This window comes from Triticum urartu, chromosome 3A (assembly GCF_056163025.1).
Source record: "Triticum urartu cultivar PI428250 chromosome 3A, HENAU_Tu73, whole genome shotgun sequence".
NCBI lineage: Eukaryota > Viridiplantae > Streptophyta > Magnoliopsida > Poales > Poaceae > Triticum > Triticum urartu.
The window spans coordinates 243,764,926-243,783,654 of NC_141875.1; positions in this window are offsets into that span (position 1 = coordinate 243,764,926).

The following is an 18,729-nucleotide window of genomic DNA, read 5'->3' on the forward strand; positions in this document are numbered from 1 at the left end:
AGCGCCTAAGCTTGGGGATGCCCTGGAAGGCATCCCCTCTTTCATCTTCAGAACTATCGGTATACCTTACTCGGAGCTATATTTTTATTCGTCACATGATATGTGTTTTTCTTGGAGCGTATTTTCAATTTTACTTGATGTTTGCATAAAATCATTGGATCTGAAATCTTAAATGAAAAATAATCCTCCCATGGCTAGTTAATTATTTGACTACTCAGTGTCCTTCACTATTAACTTTTGGAGTAGTTTGTCATTTACTCACGTGTCTCACGTATATCCTATGAGTAAATGGTTGAATAATTGAATATCATCACTACAAAAAAATACACTTCCGTGATGATACGTGTTTGTCATAGTAGGTCGCGTTTTTGTCATGCATGTACATCCATGACAAATTTATGACAGAATTAAGATAGTCATACCTGTGCTGTCGTAGAAGTGTTACATGACATTACCAAAATTATCATCACGGAAGTGTCCACTTCCATGATGATAAATCGCGCGTCACAGAAGTGCTTTCATTAAGGGTGACCAACATGTGGCATCCACCGTAACGGAACGCCCTTAAGCTATCGGGCCGGGTTTTGGATCCGATAACCCATTAACAGCCCCGACAATGGGGATTTTCCACGTGTAAAATCATCATTGGCTATAGGAAACACGTGTCGGCTCATCGTTGGGACAGATGTAATCCACTCATTGGACAGGAGGCGCCTATGATAGGTCGACACGTGGCACGGCCCAACAGTGGCCCATTCCGGTGAAAAAGGCCGGCCCAGTAAAAATTAGCAGGCCGGCCCATATAAGGCCTACTTGTGTTAGGTCCATTTAAGCCCACGGCCCATACGAGATGTGCCAATTCGGCCCGTTAAAGATTTGACACCATTGCAGCCCATCGTCAGTTCGAGCCCGTTAACAACCCGCTATATATTTGGGCTCAATATCGGCCCGATGAGATTTCGGCCTGTTAACGGCCCATTTAATGGATGGGCCAATTTTCAGGATGTACATCTTTCGGCCTTTTAGCGACTCATTTAAACGTTGGGCTAATTTCCGGCCCGGTGTGTCTTTCAGCCTGTTGACGGCCCATAAATCTGATGGGCCATTTGTAGTCGGACCTGAGTTTCGGCCTTTTAGCGGCCCATTTTGTTGGGTTTCGTAGTAATTTCAAAAAATTTCCTACGCACACGCAAGATCATGTGATGCATAGCAACGAGAGGGGAGAGTGTTGTCTACGTACCCACGCAGACCGACTGCGGAAGCGATGACGCAACGTAGAGGAAGTAGTCGTACGTCTTCACGATCCAACCGATCAAGCACCGAAACTACGACACCTCCGAGTTCGAGCACACGTTCAGCTCGATGACGATCCCCGGACTCCGATCCAGCAAAGTGTCGGGGAAGAGTTCCGTCAGCACGGCGGCGTGGTGACGATCTTGATGTACTATAGCAGCAGGGCTACGCCTAAACTCCGCTACAGTATTATCGAGGACTATGGTGGCTGGGGGCACCGCACACGGCTAAGGAATAGATCACGTGGATCAACTGTTGGGTTTCGTAGTAATTTCAAAATTAGGCTAGATCATTTTATATACATATTAGGCTAGATCATTGCACATCCTGGTACACTGCCAGAGGCGTTCATATGGAGTCATATTTTGTTCTAGTATCGAGTTGTAATTTGAGTTGTTTATTTTCTTTAGAAAATATACCATATGCTTATTATTGTTGACATGAACAGTAATGTTAGTTTTGCTGCAATCAATAAGAGCCCCTGTAGTGTTCAAAAAGGGTGTACTAAGGATAATCGACATTTTGTCATCCTCAAGCATATCAATAATAACAAAGTCTATTAAGATAGTGACATTAGCAACAACAACAGGAACATCCTCACAAATTGTTGGTGTACTAAAATATGAGTCATTTAGTACCCAGACTTGCGCATAGGTAGTTGCAGCTCTTGGGAGGACAAGGGCTTATCGGGGGATATCTCAACCCAAGCCTCACCTCTTGGACACCAAGACCATGAAGAAGACCTCTAGGCAGGTCATCAAGAAGTACCAAGTTAGCATTCAAGGACAAGACTTCAGTTGTCGGTAAGCTTCGCACCATCAAGCCAAGATCTGGCAAGCTCCTTACCGGGAAGCATCTCTTCCTCGCTCGTCAACCAATTGATGGCTTGTCAAGATTAGATGTTGAGTAGGCAGGCGGCATGAGGGGAGTTAACAGGACATGCGTCGGCACCTCGCATGCAGATCAACTTTATTGACACCTGTCTAGTGGACGTGTCAAGAAGATAGGTTCATCCACATCGACAGCATAGGAGAGACACCTTTTGCCGAAGGATGGCCACCAGCTCATGGTGCATTAAAGGCCCTTGTCCTACTCTGATAGGATTAAGTTTGATAGCATTGAGACTACTATTCACATGCTTGTAATGACCATGTTGCCACTGTGGTGACCCCCTTTTTGTTTATAAAAGGAGGCCCATGGCTACCTTGGCACGGGTCGACACCCTGCTCATGCTTACACAATAGTTGCACCTTGCTCACGTTTTTCCGGCAAGCTGCACTTGTAACTTGAGCCCCAAGTCAAGCCACCCAAACACAGGAGTAGGGTTTTACGCCTCCATGACAGCCTGAACCTGACAAATCCCCATGTGTGAACTATTGGATTTGCTCTCCGTGCATTGTCAATAACCCTAGCCGAACTGCAAAGGGATCCTCGTCGGTCCCATAGATCATCATACTCCGACATCTTTGGCATGCCAGGCAGGGGGATCGCTTGTGCGGATCCACTTCAATAGTTCTCGTGCAAGTTTCGCCATCTTCTTCATCCATGGCGCCGAAGAAGAAGAGCGCAGCGGTGGGTGCACTATCGGGCTCCAAGCAGCCGATCCAGACGCCCCCGGCGGGAGGGGCCGGCGGTGAGCACTATACACACCCTTCTGGCGAGAAGAGCCATACTCGCTCCATTGGGAGCCAAGACCCACGCGTTGCGGTCCACAAGGTCACTGCGGCTACTTCCAAGGACGACGCCGTGGGGTCCAAGAATGGCGGAGTTATGGGACATGCACCGAGGCTATCGCAAGATGGACACGAGAAGCTTCCCCGCAACGACGTCGGTCCTAGCCAATGGCTAGGCAAGGAGCATGTGCATCGTTCTCATGGTTCACATGGCATGCTGCCATGTTAAACTACCGGCGAGGATTGACCATGGTAGCAGGACATGGATTGAGCTCCTTCTGACTCACGTAGAAGTCGAGCTACCCCTCAGTCCTCGTGCCTAATCATGCCCACGACACCGACAAAGGCGCTGGCGCTGATGGAGCTGCTCCTGAAATTCCCTTCGGCTCCGGAGAACATGGATGAGTTGTTTGACACCATCAAGAGCCTTTTTGGCTTCGCTAACAATGATGGCCCACGTCCGGTGGGGTCCTCTTAGTGGCAGCCAACGGTGCTGGTGCGCGGGGCCGACAAACGGACTATGGGTGCTACACCAACGGTGCGGTCCTCCCATGGAAAGTATGGCAGACCTAGCAGATCGACGCCCATGATAGCATGTCCATGGCGTCGTCCGATCCACGAGCCACTGGAATCGCCACATAGACCAATGCAGGTCATTAGTGACCGAGGTGCCGAAGATGCTCGAACCACCATCAAGAGACGCCGAGAAGCGCACCATCAATCTGATGCTCGAGAAGGGCTGGTGGTGAACGAGCCTGTGCCGGGGTTCCCCGAGTGCCTGCCTTACAATGTGGGCTTCCCAGTGTTTACCCGTGAGCTGCAGCAAGTTCAGTAGCCCCACTCCTGAAATTTCAAGCCCATCTTGCCGGAGAAATATGATGACAAGCTCAACCCAGCTGAGTTTCTTGGAATCTACACCATCGTAGTGCAAGCTGCTGGAGGCAGGGACGACAAAATCCTCACCAATTACTTTCTGTTGGCACTCAAGTCCAACGTGAGATCTTGACTGATGAATTTGCTGGAGGACACCATTTCTTCCCAGTCCGATCTGTGTCATGTGTTTGTTTGGACTTATATCAGGGGCCATGAGCCTCCGGGAAAGCCCAATGACCTCCACTTGATCCCACAAAAGGACTGGGAGCCCCTTCGCAAGTACGTCCAAAGGTTTAGCTGTGTGCACCACAACATCCCAAACATACACCCTGCGGCTATGATTGTGTCTTCCATACGAACGTGCATAACCACATGATGCGGGCAGAGTTGAACATTGCGTAGGTGGACACTGTCAGCTAGTTGCACACCTTGGCAGATCAATGTGCACGTGTTGAGGAGGGGAGGAGACTTCCCGGGGAGGATGTCGAAGCTGATGTTGATTCCCAGGATGATGACGCGTCCACCACGAAGAAGATAGGCCGGAAGCGCAATCGCAAGCGCAAGGGCAAGGCCGTGATGGCAGTTGAGAGCTCCGACAACTCAAATGCCACAAAGTGGCCCAAGATTGACATCCCCGACAATGAGCTTGCCAAATGCACTGATTGTCAGGAGGTTGTGGTTGGCGAGAAGCCGGATGACTCTGGCAAGTCCAAAGGGCCATACTACAAGATCCACTGCACCAAGGGCCAGGACCTCAACGATTGCCAGCAAGTGGAGAAGCTTGCCGAGAAGCAGAAGCAAGAGTACAAGAATTGTGATCAAGAGAAAGCCAAGATGGTGCGGATGGGTCTGGCAACAAGAACCGCTGTGGCCGTGGGGGCCGCCGTGCCAAGGGTCAGTAGCAAAAGGAGAAGCCTGCTTGTGGCCGAATAAAGAGGATGCAGGTGATGATGATGATGAGGAATCTGGAGAAGGAGAGTTCCAAAAGATTGTGGAGGCCATGTGCATTGAAGAAGGTGCATCTTTGCACTCCTCTCACCGCCAACTCAAGCAGTGGGCGCGTGAGATAAACGTGCCCGAACCAGCAGTAGAGGCGCAGAAGCCGCTCAAGTGGTCCGACACACCCATTGTTTTCGACACCAAGGACTACCCTGACCGCACCACAGTGGTCAGGTGTTTGCGTTTGTTGGTCTCTCTAACAATTGACAACCTCAAGGTGACGAAAATATTGGTTGATGGCGGGGTCGGCTTGAACGTGATCTCACCCGATGTGATCAAGAGGCGACAAATCCCTCATACAGATTTCCAAAAAACGGGACCGTTTCAGGGGATCAATCCGGGGAGGAGCCAACCCACCAGCAAAGCCACCTTGCCGGTCACTTTTGGACCGAGCTGAACTACAAGACCGAGAAGTCATTTTTGATGTCGTCAAGATGTCGTTGCCCTACAATGGTATCCTTTGTCATCTGGTCCTCACAAAGTTTATGGCGGCGTCACATTACGCCTATAACACTTTGAAGATGCTGGGCCCAATGAGCATCGTCACCATCCACTCCGACAAGAAAGACGCAATTATCTAAGCCAATAAGCTCTACCGGGAGGCAGTGACTGTTGGGTTTTGTTGTAATTTCAAAAAATTTCCTACGCACATGCAAGATCATGTGATGCATCGCAACGAGAGGGAAGAGTGTTGTCTACGTACCCACGCAGACCGACTGCGGAAGCGATGACACAACGTAGAGGAAGTAGTCGTACGTCTTCACGATCCAACCGATCAATCACCGAAACTACGGCACCTCCGAGTTCGAGCACATGTTCAGCTCGATGCCGATCCCCGAACTCCGATCCAGCAAAGCGTCAAGGAAGATTTCCGTCAGCATGACGGCGTGGTGACGATCTTGATGCACTACAGCAGCAGGGCTTCGCCTAAACTCCGCTACAGTATTATCGAGGACTATGGTGGCAGGGGGCACCGCACACGGCTAAGGAATAGATCACGTGGATCAACTTGTGTGTTCTAGGGTGCCTCTGCCTCAGTATATAAAGGACTAGGGGGGGGGGGAGGCTGGCCGGCCATAGGAGGCGCGCCAGGAGAGTCCTACTCCCTCTGGGAGTAGGATTCCCCCCAATCCTAGTTGGAATAGGATTCGCGGAGGGGGAAAAGAGAGAGAGGGGGCCGGCCACCTCTCCTAGTCCTAATAGGACTAGGGGAAGGAGGGGGCGTGCAGCCCATGTAGGGCTGCCTCTTCTCTTTTCCACTAAGGCCCATCATGGCCTATTTAGCTCCCGGGGGGTTCCGGTAACCTTCCCGGTACTCCGGTAAAATCCCGATTTCACCCGGAACACTTCCGATATCCAAACATAGGCTTCCAATATATCAATCTTTATGTCTCGACCATTTCGAGACTCCTCGTCATGTCCGTGATCACATCCGGGACTCCGAACAACCTTCTGTACATCAAAATGCATAAACTCATAACATAACTGTCATCGTAACCTTAAGCGTGCGGACCCTACGGGTTCGAGAACAATGTAGACATCACCGAGACATGTCTCCGGTCAATAACCAATAGCGGGACCTGGATTCCCATATTGGCTCCTACATATTCTACAAAGATCTTTATCGGTCAGACCGCATAACAACATACGTTGTTCCCTTTGTCATCGGTATGTTACTTGCCCGAGATTCGATCGTCGGTATTCCAATACCTAGTTCAATCTTTTTACCGGCAAGTCTCTTTACTCGTTCTATAATACATCATCTCGCAACTAACTCATTTAGTTGCAATGCTTGCAAGGCTTAAGTGATGTGCATTACCGAGAGGGCCCAGAGATACCTCTCCGACAATCGGAGTGACAGATCCTAATCTCGAAATACGCCAACCCAACATCTACCTTTGGAGACACCTGTAATGCTCCTTTATAATCACCCAGTTACGTTGTGACGTTTGGTAGCACCCAAAGTGTTCCTCCGGCAAACGGGAGTTGCATAATCTCATAGTCATAGGAACATGTATAAGTCATGAAGAAAGCAATAGCAACATACTAAACGATCGGGTGCTAAGCTAATGGAATGGGTCATGTCAATCAGATCATTCTCTTAATGATGTGATCCCGTTAATCAAATAACAACTCATTGTTCATGGTTAGGAAACATAACCATCTTTGATTAACGAGCTAGTCAAGTAGAGGCATACTAGTGACACTCTGTTTGTCTATGTATTCACACATGTATTATGTTTCCGGTTAATACAATTCTAGCATGAATAATAAAAATTTATCATGATTATAAGGAAATAAATAATAACTTTATTATTGCCTCTAGGGCATATTTCCTTCAGTCTCCCACTTGCACTAGAGTCAATAATCTAGATTACACTGTAATGATTCTAGCACCCATGGAGCCTTGGTGCTGATCATGTTTTGCTCGTGGAAGAGGCTTAGTCAATGGGTCTGCAACATTCAGATCCGTATGTATCTTGCAAATCTCTATTTTTCCCACCTGGACTAGATCCCGGATGGAATTGAAGCATCTCTTGATATGCTTGGTTCTCTTGTGAAATCTGGATTCCTTTGCCAAGGCAATTGCACCAGTATTGTCACAAAAGATTTTCATTGGACCCGATGCACTAGGTATGACACCTAGATCAGATATGAACTCCTTCATTTGCTGCTTCCGAAGCAGCTATGTACTCCGCTTCACATGTAGATCCCGCTACGACGCTTTGTTTAGAACTGCACCAACTGAGTGCTCCACCATTTAATGTAAACATGTATACAGTTTGCGATTTAGAATCGTCCGGATCAGTGTCAAAGCTTGCATCAACGTAACCTTTTACGGTGAGCTCTTTGTCACCTCCATATACGAGAAACATATCCTTAGTCCTTTTTCAGGTATTTCAGGATGTTCTTGACCGCTGTCCAGTGATCCACTCCTGGATTACTTTGGTACCTCCCTGCTAAACTTATAGCAAGGCACACATCAGGTCTGGTACACAGCATTGCATACATGATAGAGCCTATGGCTGAAGCATAGGGAACATCTTTCATTTTCTCTCTATCTTCTGCAGTGGTCGGGCATTGAGACTTACTCAATTTCACACCTTGTAACACAGGCAAGAATCCTTTCTTTGCTTGATCCATTTTGAACTTCTTCAAAATTTTGTCAAGGTATGTTGTTTGTGAAAGTCCAATTAAGCGTCTTGATCTATCTCTATAGATCTTAATGCCTAATATGTAAGCAGCTTCACCGAGGCCTTTCATTGAAAAACTCTTATTCAAGTATCCTTTTATGCTATCCAGAAATTCTATATCATTTCCAATCAACAATATGTCATCCACATATAATATCAGAAATGCTATAGAGCTCCCACTCACTTTCTTGTAAATACAGGCTTCTCCAAAAGTCTGTATAAAACCAAATGCTTTGATCACACTATCAAAACGTTTATTCCAACTCCGAGAGGCTTGCACCAGTCCATAAATGGATCGCTGGAGCTTGCACACTTTGTTAGCTCCCTTTGGATCGACAAAACCTTCTGGTTGCATCATATACAACTCTTCTTCTAGAAATCCATTCAGGAATGCAGTTTTGACATCCATCTGCCAAATTTCATAATCATAAAATGCGGCAATTGCTAACATGATTCGGACAGACTTAAGCATCGCTACGGGTGAGAAGGTCTCATCGTAGTCAATCCCTTGAACTTGCCGAAAACCTTTTGCGACAAGTTGAGCTTTGTATGCAGTAATGTTACCGTCAGCGTCAGTCTTCTTCTTGAAGATCCATTTATTCTCAATTGCTTGCCGATCATCGGGCAAGTCAACCAAAGTCCACACTTTGTTCTCATACATGGATCCCATCTCAGATTTCATGGCTTCAAGCCACTTTGCGGAATCTGGGCTCACCATCGCTTCTTCATAGTTCGTAGGTTCATCATGATCTAATAACATGACTTCCAGAACAGGATTACCGTACCACTCTGGTGCGGATCTTACTCTGGTTGATCTACGAGGTTCAGTAGTATCTTGTTCTGAAGTTTCATGATCATCATCATTAGCTTCCTCACTGACTGGTGTAGGTGTCGCAGAAACATTTTTTTGTGATGTACTACTTTCCAATAAGGGAGTATGTACAGTTACCTCGTCAAGTTCTACTTTCCTCCCACTCACTTCTTTCGAGAGAAACTCCTTCTCCAGAAAGTTTCCGAATTTAGCAACAAAAGTCTTGCCTTCGGATCTGTGATAGAAGGTGTATCCAATAGTTTCCTTTGGATATCCTATGAAGACACATTTCTCCGATTTGGGTTCGAGCTTATCAGGTTGAAGCTTTTTCACATAAGCATCGCAGCCCCAAACTTTCAGAAACAACAACTTTGGTTTCTTGCCAAACCACAGTTCATAAGGCGTCATCTCAACGGATTTTGATGGTGCCCTATTTAACGTGAATGCGGCCGTCTCTAGAGCGTATCCCCAAAACGATAGCGGTAAATCAGTAAGAGACATCATAGATTGCACCATATCCAGTAAAGTACGATTACGACGTTCGGACACACCATTACACTGAGGTGTTCCGGGTGGCGTGAGTTGCGAAACTATTCCGCAATTTTTCAAATGTACACCAAACTCGTAACTCAAATATTCTCCTCCACGATCAGATCGTAGAAACTTTATTTTCTTGTTACGATGATTTTCAACTTCACTCTGAATTCTTTGAACTTTTCAAATGTTTCGGACTTATGTTTCATTAAGTAGATATACCCATATCTGCTTAAATCATCTGTGAAGGTGAGAAAATAACGATATCCGCCACGAGCCTCAATATTCATCGGACCACATACATATGTATGTATGATTTCCAACAAATCTGTTGCTCTCTCCATAGTACCGGAGAACGGCGTTTTGGTCATCTTGCCTATGAGGCACGGTTCGCAAGTACCAAGTGATTCATAATCTAGTGGTTCCAAAAATCCAACAGAATGGAGTTTCTTCATGCGCTTTACACCGATATGACCTAAACGGCAGTGCCATAAATAAGTCGCACTATCATTATCAACTCTGCATCTTTTGGCTTCAACATTATGAATATGTGTGTTACTACTATTGAGATCCAACAAGAATAGACCACTCTTCAAGGGTGCATGACCATAAAAGATATTACTCATATAAATAGAACAACCATTATTCTCTGATTTAAATGAATAACCGTCTTGCATCAAACAAGATCCAGATATAATGTTCATGCTTAATGCTGGCACCAAATAACAATTATTTAGGTCTAATACTAATCCCGAAGGTAGATGTAGAGGTAGCGTGCCGACTGCGATCACATCGACTTTGGAACCGTTTCCCACGCGCATCGTCACCTCGTCCTTAACCAATCTTCGCTTGATCCGTAGTCCCTGTTTCGAGTTGCAAATATTAGCAACAGAACCAATATCAAATACCCAGGTGCTACTGCGAGCATTAGTAAGGTACACATCAATAACATGTATATCACATATACCTTTGATCACCTTGCCATCCTTCTTATCCGCCAAATACTTGGGGCAGTTCCGCTTCCAGTGACCAGTCTGCTTGCAGTAGAAGCACTCAGTTTCAGGCTTAGGTCCAGACTTGGGTTTCTTCTCCTGAGCAGCAACTTGCTTGCTGTTCTTCTTGAAGTTCCCCTTCTTCTTCCCTTTGCCCTTTTTCTTGAAACTAGTGGTCTTGTTAACCATCAACACTTGATGCTCCTTCTTGATTTCTACCTCCGCAGCTTTCAGCATTGCGAAGAGCTCGGGAATAGTCTTGTTCATCCCTTGCATATTATAGTTCATCACGAAGCTCTTGTAGCTTGGTGGCAGTGATTGGAGAATTCTGTCAATGACGCAATCATCTAGAAGATTAACTCCCATCTGAATCAAGTGATTATTATACCCAGACATTTTGAGTATATGCTCACTGACAGAACTGTTCTCCTCCATCTTGCAGCTATAGAACTTATTGGAGACTTCATATCTCTCAATCCGGGCATTTGCTTGAAATATTAACTTCAACTCCTGGAACATCTCATATGCTCCATGACGTTCAAAACGTCGTTGAAGTCCCGATTCTAAGCCGTAAAGCATGGCACACTGAACTATCGAGTAGTCATCAGCTTTGCTCTGCCAGACGTTCATAACATCTGGCATTGCTCCTGCAGCAGGCCTGGCACCCAGCGGTGCTTCCAGGACGTAATTCTTCTGAGCAGCAATGAGGATAATCCTCAAATTACGGACCCAGTCCGTGTAATTGCTACCATCATCTTTCAACTTTGCTTTCTCAAGGAACGCATTAAAATTCAACGGAACAACAGCACGAGCCATCTATCTACAATCAAACATAAACAAGCAAGATACTAATCAGGTACTAAGTTTCATGATAAATTTAAGTTCAGTTAATCAAGTTAATTAAAGAACTCCCACTTAGATAGACATCCCTCTAATCCTCTAAGTGATTACGTGATCCAAATCAACTAAACCATAACTGATCATCACGTGAGATGGAGTAGTTTTCATGTGAACATCGTTATGTTGATCATATCTACTATATGATTCACGCTCGACCTTTCGGTCTCCGTGTTCCGAGGCCATATCTGTATATGCTTGGCTCGTCAAGTATAACCTGAGTATTCCGCGTGTGCAACTGTTTTGCACCCATTGTATTTGAACGTAGAACCTATCACACCCGATCATCACGTGGTGTCTCAGCACGAAGAACTATCGCAACGGTGCATACTTAGGGAGAACACTTCTTGATAATTTAGTGAGAGATCATCTTATAATGCTACCGTCAATCAAAGCAAGATAAGATGCATAAAAAAGATAAACATCACATGCAATCAATATAAGTGATATGATATGGCCATCATCATCTTGTGCTTGTGATCTCCATCTCTGAAGCACCGTCGTGATCACCATCGTCACCGGCGTGACACCTTGATCTCCATCGTAGCATCGTTGTCGTCTCGCCAAGCTTATGCTTCCACGACTATCACTACCGCTTAGTAATAAAGTAAAGCATTACATCGCGATTTCATTGCATACAATAAAGCGACAACCATATGGCTCCTGCCAGTTGCCGATAACTCGGTTACAAAACATGATCATCTCATACAATAAAATTCAGCATCATGTCTTGACCATATCACATCACAACATGCCCTGCAAAAACAAGTTAGACGTCCTCTACTTCGTTGTTGCAAGTTTTACGTGGCTGCTACGGGCTTAAGCAAGAACCAATCTCACCTACGCATCAAAACCACAACGATAGTTTGTCAAATAGACTCCGTTTTAACCTTCGCAAGGAGCGGGCGTAGCCATACTTGGTTCAACTAAAGTTGGAGAGACAGTCGCCCGCAAGCCACCTATGTGCAAAGCACGTCGGGGGAACCGGTCTCGCGTAAGTGTACGCGTAAGGTTGGTCTGGGTCATCTCGTCCAACAATGCCGCCGAACCAAAGTATGACATGCTGGTAGGCAGTATGACTTATATCGCCCACAACTCACTTGTGTTCTACTCGTGCATATAACATCAACATAAATAACCTAGGCTCGGATGTCACTGTTGGGTTTCGTAGTAATTTCAAAAATTTTCCTACGCACACGCAAGATCATGTGATGCATCGCAACGAGAGGGAAGAGTGTTGTCTACGTACCCACGCAGACCGACTGTGGAAGCGATGACACAACGTAGAGGAAGTAGTCGTACGTCTTCACGATCCAACCGATCAAGCACCGAAACTACGGCACCTCCGAGTTCAAGCACACGTTCAGCTCGATGACGATCCCCGGACTCCGATCCAGCAAAGCGTCGGGGAAGAGTTCCGTCAGCACGACGGCGTGGTGATGATCTTGATGCACTACAGCAGCAGGGCTTCGCCTAAACTCCGCTACAGTATTATCAAGGACTATGGTGGCAGGGGGCACCGCACACGGCTAAGGAATAGATCACGTGGATCAACTTGTGTGTTTCTGGGGTGCCTCTGCCTCAGTATATAAAGGACTAGAGGGGGGAGGCTGGCCGGCCATAGGAGGCACGCCAGGAGAGTCCTACTCCCTCTGGGAGTAGAATTCCCCCCCAATCCTAGTTGGAATAGGATTCGCGGAGGGGGAAAAGAAAGAGAGTGGGCCGGCCACCTCTCCTAGTCCTAATAGGACTAGGGGAAGGGGGAGGCGCACAGCCCATGTAGGGATGCCTCTTCTCTTTTCCACTAAGGCCCATCATGGCCCATTTAGCTCCTGGGGGGTTCCGGTAACCTTCCCGGTACTCCGGTAAAATCCCAATTTCACCCGAAACACTTCCGATATCCAAACATAGGCTTCCAATATATCAATCTTTATGTCTCGACCATTTTGAGACTCCTCGTCATGTCCGTGATCATATCCGGGACTCCGAACAACCTTCGGTACATCAAAATGTATAAACTCATAATATAACTGTCATCGTAACCTTAAGCGTGCGGACTCTACGGGTTCGAGAACAATGTAGACATGACCGAGACACGTCTCCGGTCAATAACCAATAGCGGGACCTGGATGCCCATATTGGCTCCTACATATTCTACGAAGATCTTTATCGGTCAGACCGCATAACAACATACGTTGTTCCCTTTGTCATTGTTATGTTACTTGCCCGAGATTCGATCGTCGGTATTCCAATACCTAGTTCAATCTCGTTACCGGCAAGTCTCTTTACTCGTTCTGTAATACATCATCTCGCAACTAAATCATTTAGTTGCAATGCTTGCAAGGCTTAAGTGATGTGCATTACCGAGAGGGCCCAGAGATACCTCTCCGACAATCGGAGTGACAAAACCTAATCTCGAAATACGCCAACCCAACATCTACCTTTGGAGACACCTGTAATGCTCCTTTATAATGACCCAGTTACATTGTGACATTTGGTAGCACCCAAAGTGTTCCTCCGGCAAACGGGAGTTGCATAATCTCATAGTCATAGGAACATGTATAAGTCATGAAGAAAGCAATAGCAACATACTAAACGATCGGGTGCTAAGCTAATGGAATGGGTCATGTCAATCATATCATTCTCTTAATGATGTGATCCCGTTAATCAAATAACAACTCATTGTTCATGGTTAGGAAACATAACCATCTTTGATTAACGAGCTAGTCAAGTAGAGGCATACTAGTGACACTTTGTTTGTCTATGTATTCACACATGTATTATGTTTCCGGTTAATACAATTCTAGCATGAATAATAAACATTTATCATGATTATAAGGAAATAAATAATAACTTTATTATTGCCTGTAGGGCATATTTCCTTCATCAACTTGTGTGTTTCTGGGGTGCCTCTGCCTCAGTATATAAAGGACTAGAGGGGGGGGAGGCTGGCCGGCCAAGCTTGGAGCGCCAGGAGAGTCCTACTCCCTCCGGGAGTAGGATTCCCCCCCCCCCCCAATCCTAGTTGGAATAGGATTCGCGGAGGGGGAAAAGAGAGAGAGGGGGCCGGCCACCTCTCCTAGTCCTAATAGGACTAGGGGAAGGAGGGGGCGCGCAGCCCATGTAGGGCTGCCTCTTCTCTTTTCCACTAAGGCCCATCATGGCCTATTTAGCTCCCGGGGGGTTCCGGTAACCTTCCCGGTACTCCGGTAAAATCCCGATTTCACCCGGAACACTTCCGATATTCAAACATAGGCTTCCAATATATCAATCTTTATGTCTCGACCATTTCGAGACTCCTCGTCATGTCCGTGATCACATCCGGGACTCCGAACAACCTTCTGTACATCAAAATGCATAAACTCATAACATAACTGTCATCGTAACCTTAAGCGTGCGGACCCTACGGGTTCGAGAACAATGTAGACATGACCGAGACACGTCTCCGGTCAATAACCAATAGCGGGACCTGGATGCCCATATTGGCTCCTTCATATTCTACGAAGATCTTTATCGGTCAGACCGCATAACAACATACGTCGTTCCCTTTGTCATCGGTATGTTACTTGCCCGAGATTCGATCGTCGGTATTCCAAATACCTAGTTCAATCTCGTTACCGGCAAGTCTCTTTACTCGTTCTGTAATACATCATCCCGCAACTAACTCATTTAGTTGCAATGCTTGCAAGGCTTAAGTGATGTGCATTACCGAGAGGGCCCAGAGATACCTCCGACAATCGGAGTGACAAAACCTAATCTCGAAATACGCCAACCCAACATCTACCTTTGGAGACACCTGTAATGCTCCTTTATAATGACCCAGTTACATTGTGACGTTTGGTAGCACCCAAAGTGTTCCTCCGGCAAACGGGAGTTGCATAATCTCATAGTCATAGGAACATGTATAAGTCACGAAGAAAGCAATAGCAACATACTAAACGATCGGGTGCTAAGCTAATGGAATGGGTCATGTCAATCATATCATTCTCTTAATGATGTGATCCCGTTAATCAAATAACAACTCATTGTTCATGGTTAGGAAACATAACCATCTTTGATTAACGAGCTAGTCAAGTAGAGGCATACTAGTGACACTTTGTTTGTCTATGTATTCACACATGTATTATGTTTCCGGTTAATACAATTCTAGCATGAATAATAAACATTTATCATGATTATAAGGAAATAAATAATAACTTTATTATTGCCTGTAGGGCATATTTCCTTCATCAACTTGTGTGTTTCTGGGGTGCCTCTGCCTCAGTATATAAAGGACTAGAGGGGGGGAGGCTGGCCGGCCAAGCTTGGAGCGCCAGGAGAGTCCTACTCCCTCCGGGAGTAGGATTCCCCCCAATCCTAGTTGGAATAGGATTCGCGGAGGGGGAAAAGAGAGAGAGGGGGCCGGCCACCTCTCCTAGTCCTAATAGGACTAGGGGAAGGAGGGGGCGCGCAGCCCATGTAGGGATGCCTCTTCTCTTTTCCACTAAGGCCCATCATGGCCCATTTAGCTCCCGGGGGGTTCCGGTAACCTTCCCGGTACTCCGGTAAAATCCCGATTTCACCCGGAACACTTCCGATATCCAAACATAGGCTTCCAATATATCAATCTTTATGTCTCGACCATTTCGAAACTCCTCGTCATGTCCGTGATCATATCCGGGACTCCGAACAACCTTCGGTACATCAAAATGTATAAACTCATAATATAACTGTCATCGTAACCTCTACGGGTTCGAGAACAATGTAGACATGACCGAGACACGTCTCCGGTCAATAACCAATAGCGGGACCTGGATGCCCATATTGGCTCCTACATATTCTACAAAGATCTTTATCGGTCAGACCGCATAACAACATACGTTGTTCCCTTTGGCATCGGTATGTTACTTGCCCGAGATTCGATCGTCGGTATTCCAATACCTAGTTCAATCTCGTTACCGGCAAGTCTCTTTACTCGTTCTGTAATACATCATCTCGCAACTAACTCATTTAGTTGCAATGCTTGCAAGGCTTAAGTGATGTGCATTACCGAGAGGGCCCAGAGATACCTCTCCGACAATCGGAGTGACAAAACCTAATCTCGAAATACGCCAACCCAACATCTTCCTTTGGAGACACCTGTAATGCTCCTTTATAATGACCCAGTTACATTGTGACGTTTGGTAGCACCCAAAGTGTTCCTCCGGCAAACGGGAGTTGCATAATCTCATAGTCGTAGGAACATGTATAAGTAATGAAGAAAGCAATAGCAACATACTAAACGATCGGGTGCTAAGCTAATGGAATGGGTCATGTCAATCATATCATTCTCTTAATGATGTGATCCCGTTAATCAAATAACAACTCATTGTTCATGGTTAGGAAACATAACCATCTTTGATTAACGAGCTAGTCAAGTAGAGGCATACTAGTGACACTTTGTTTGTCTATGTATTCACACATGTATTATGTTTCCGGTTAATACAATTCTAGCATGAATAATAAACATTTATCATGATTATAAGGAAATAAATAATAACTTTATTATTGCCTGTAGGGCATATTTCCTTCATCAACTTGTGTGTTTCTGGGGTGCCTCTGCCTCAGTATATAAAGGACTAGAGGGGGGGAGGCTGGCCGGCCAAGCTTGGAGCGCCAGGAGAGTCCTACTCCCTCCGGGAGTAGGATTCCCCCCCAATCCTAGTTGGAATAGGATTCGCGGAGGGGGAAAAGAGAGAGAGGGGGCCGGCCACCTCTCCTAGTCCTAATAGGACTAGGGGAAGGAGGGGGCGTGCAGCCCATGTAGGGCTGCCTCTTCTCTTTTCCACTAAGGCCCATCATGGCCTATTTAGCTCCCGGGGGGTTCCGGTAACCTTCCCGGTACTCCGGTAAAATCCCGATTTCACCCGGAACACTTCCGATATCCAAACATAGGCTTCCAATATATCAATCTTTATGTCTCGACCATTTCGAGACTCCTCGTCATGTCCGTGATCACATCCGGGACTCCGAACAACCTTCTGTACATCAAAATGCATAAACTCATAACATAACTGTCATCGTAACCTTAAGCGTGCGGACCCTACGGGTTCGAGAACAATGTAGACATCACCGAGACACGTCTCTGGTCAATAACCAATAGCGGGACCTGGATGCCCATATTGGCTCCTTCATATTCTACGAAGATCTTTATCGGTCAGACCGCATAACAACATACGTCGTTCCCTTTGTCATCGGTATGTTACTTGCCCGAGATTCGATCGTCGTTATTCCAAATACCTAGTTCAATCTCGTTACCGACAAGTCTCTTTACTCGTTCTGTAATACATCATCCCGCAACTAACTCATTTAGTTGCAATGCTTGCAAGGCTTAAGTGATGTGCATTACCGAGAGGGCCCAGAGATACCTCTCCAACAATCGGAGTGACAAAACCTAATCTCGAAATACGCCAACCCAACATGTACCTTTGGAGACACCTGTAGTACTCCTTTATAATCACCCAGTTACGTTGTGACGTTTGGTAGTACCCAAAGTGTTCCTCCGGTAAACGGGAGTTGCATAATCTCATAGTTATAGGAACATGTATAAGTCATGAAGAAAGCAATAGCAACATACTAAACGATCGGGTGCTAAGCTAATGGAATGGGTCATGTCAATCAGATCATTCAACTAATGATGTGACCTCGTTAATCAAATAACAACTCTTTGTTCATGGTTAGGAAACATAACCATCTTTGATTAACGAGCTAGTCAAGTAGAGGCATACTAGTGACACTCTGTTTGTCTATGTATTCACACATGTATTATGTTTCCGGTTAATACAATTCTAGCATGAATAATAAACATTTATCATGATATAAGGAAATAAATAATAACTTTATTATTGCCTCTAGGGCATATTTCCTTCAGTCTCCCACTTGCACTAGAGTCAATAATCTAGATTACACTGTAATGATTCTAACACCCATGGAGCTTTGGTGCTGATCATGTTTTGCTCGTGGAAGAGGCTTAGTCAACGGGTCTGCAACATTCAGATCCGTATGTATCTTGCAAATCTCTATTTCTCCCACCTGGACTAGATCCCGGATGGAATTGAAGCGTCTCTTGATGTGTTTGGTCCTTTTGTGAAATCTGGATTCCTTTGCCAAGGTAATTGCACCAGTATTGTCACAAAAGATTTTCATTGGACCCGATGCACTAGGTATGACACCTAGATCGGATATGAACTCCTTCATCCAGACTCCTTCATTTGCTGCTTCCGAAGCAGCTATGTACTCCGCTTCACATGTAGATCCCGCTACGACGCTTTGTTTAGAACTGCACCAACTGACAGCTCCACCGTTTAATGTAAACATGTATCCGGTTTGCGATTTAGAATCGTCCGGATCAGTGTCAAAGCTTGCATCAACGTAACCTTTTACGGTGAGCTCTTTGTCACCTCCATATACGAGAAACATATCCTTAGTCCTTTTTCAGGTATTTC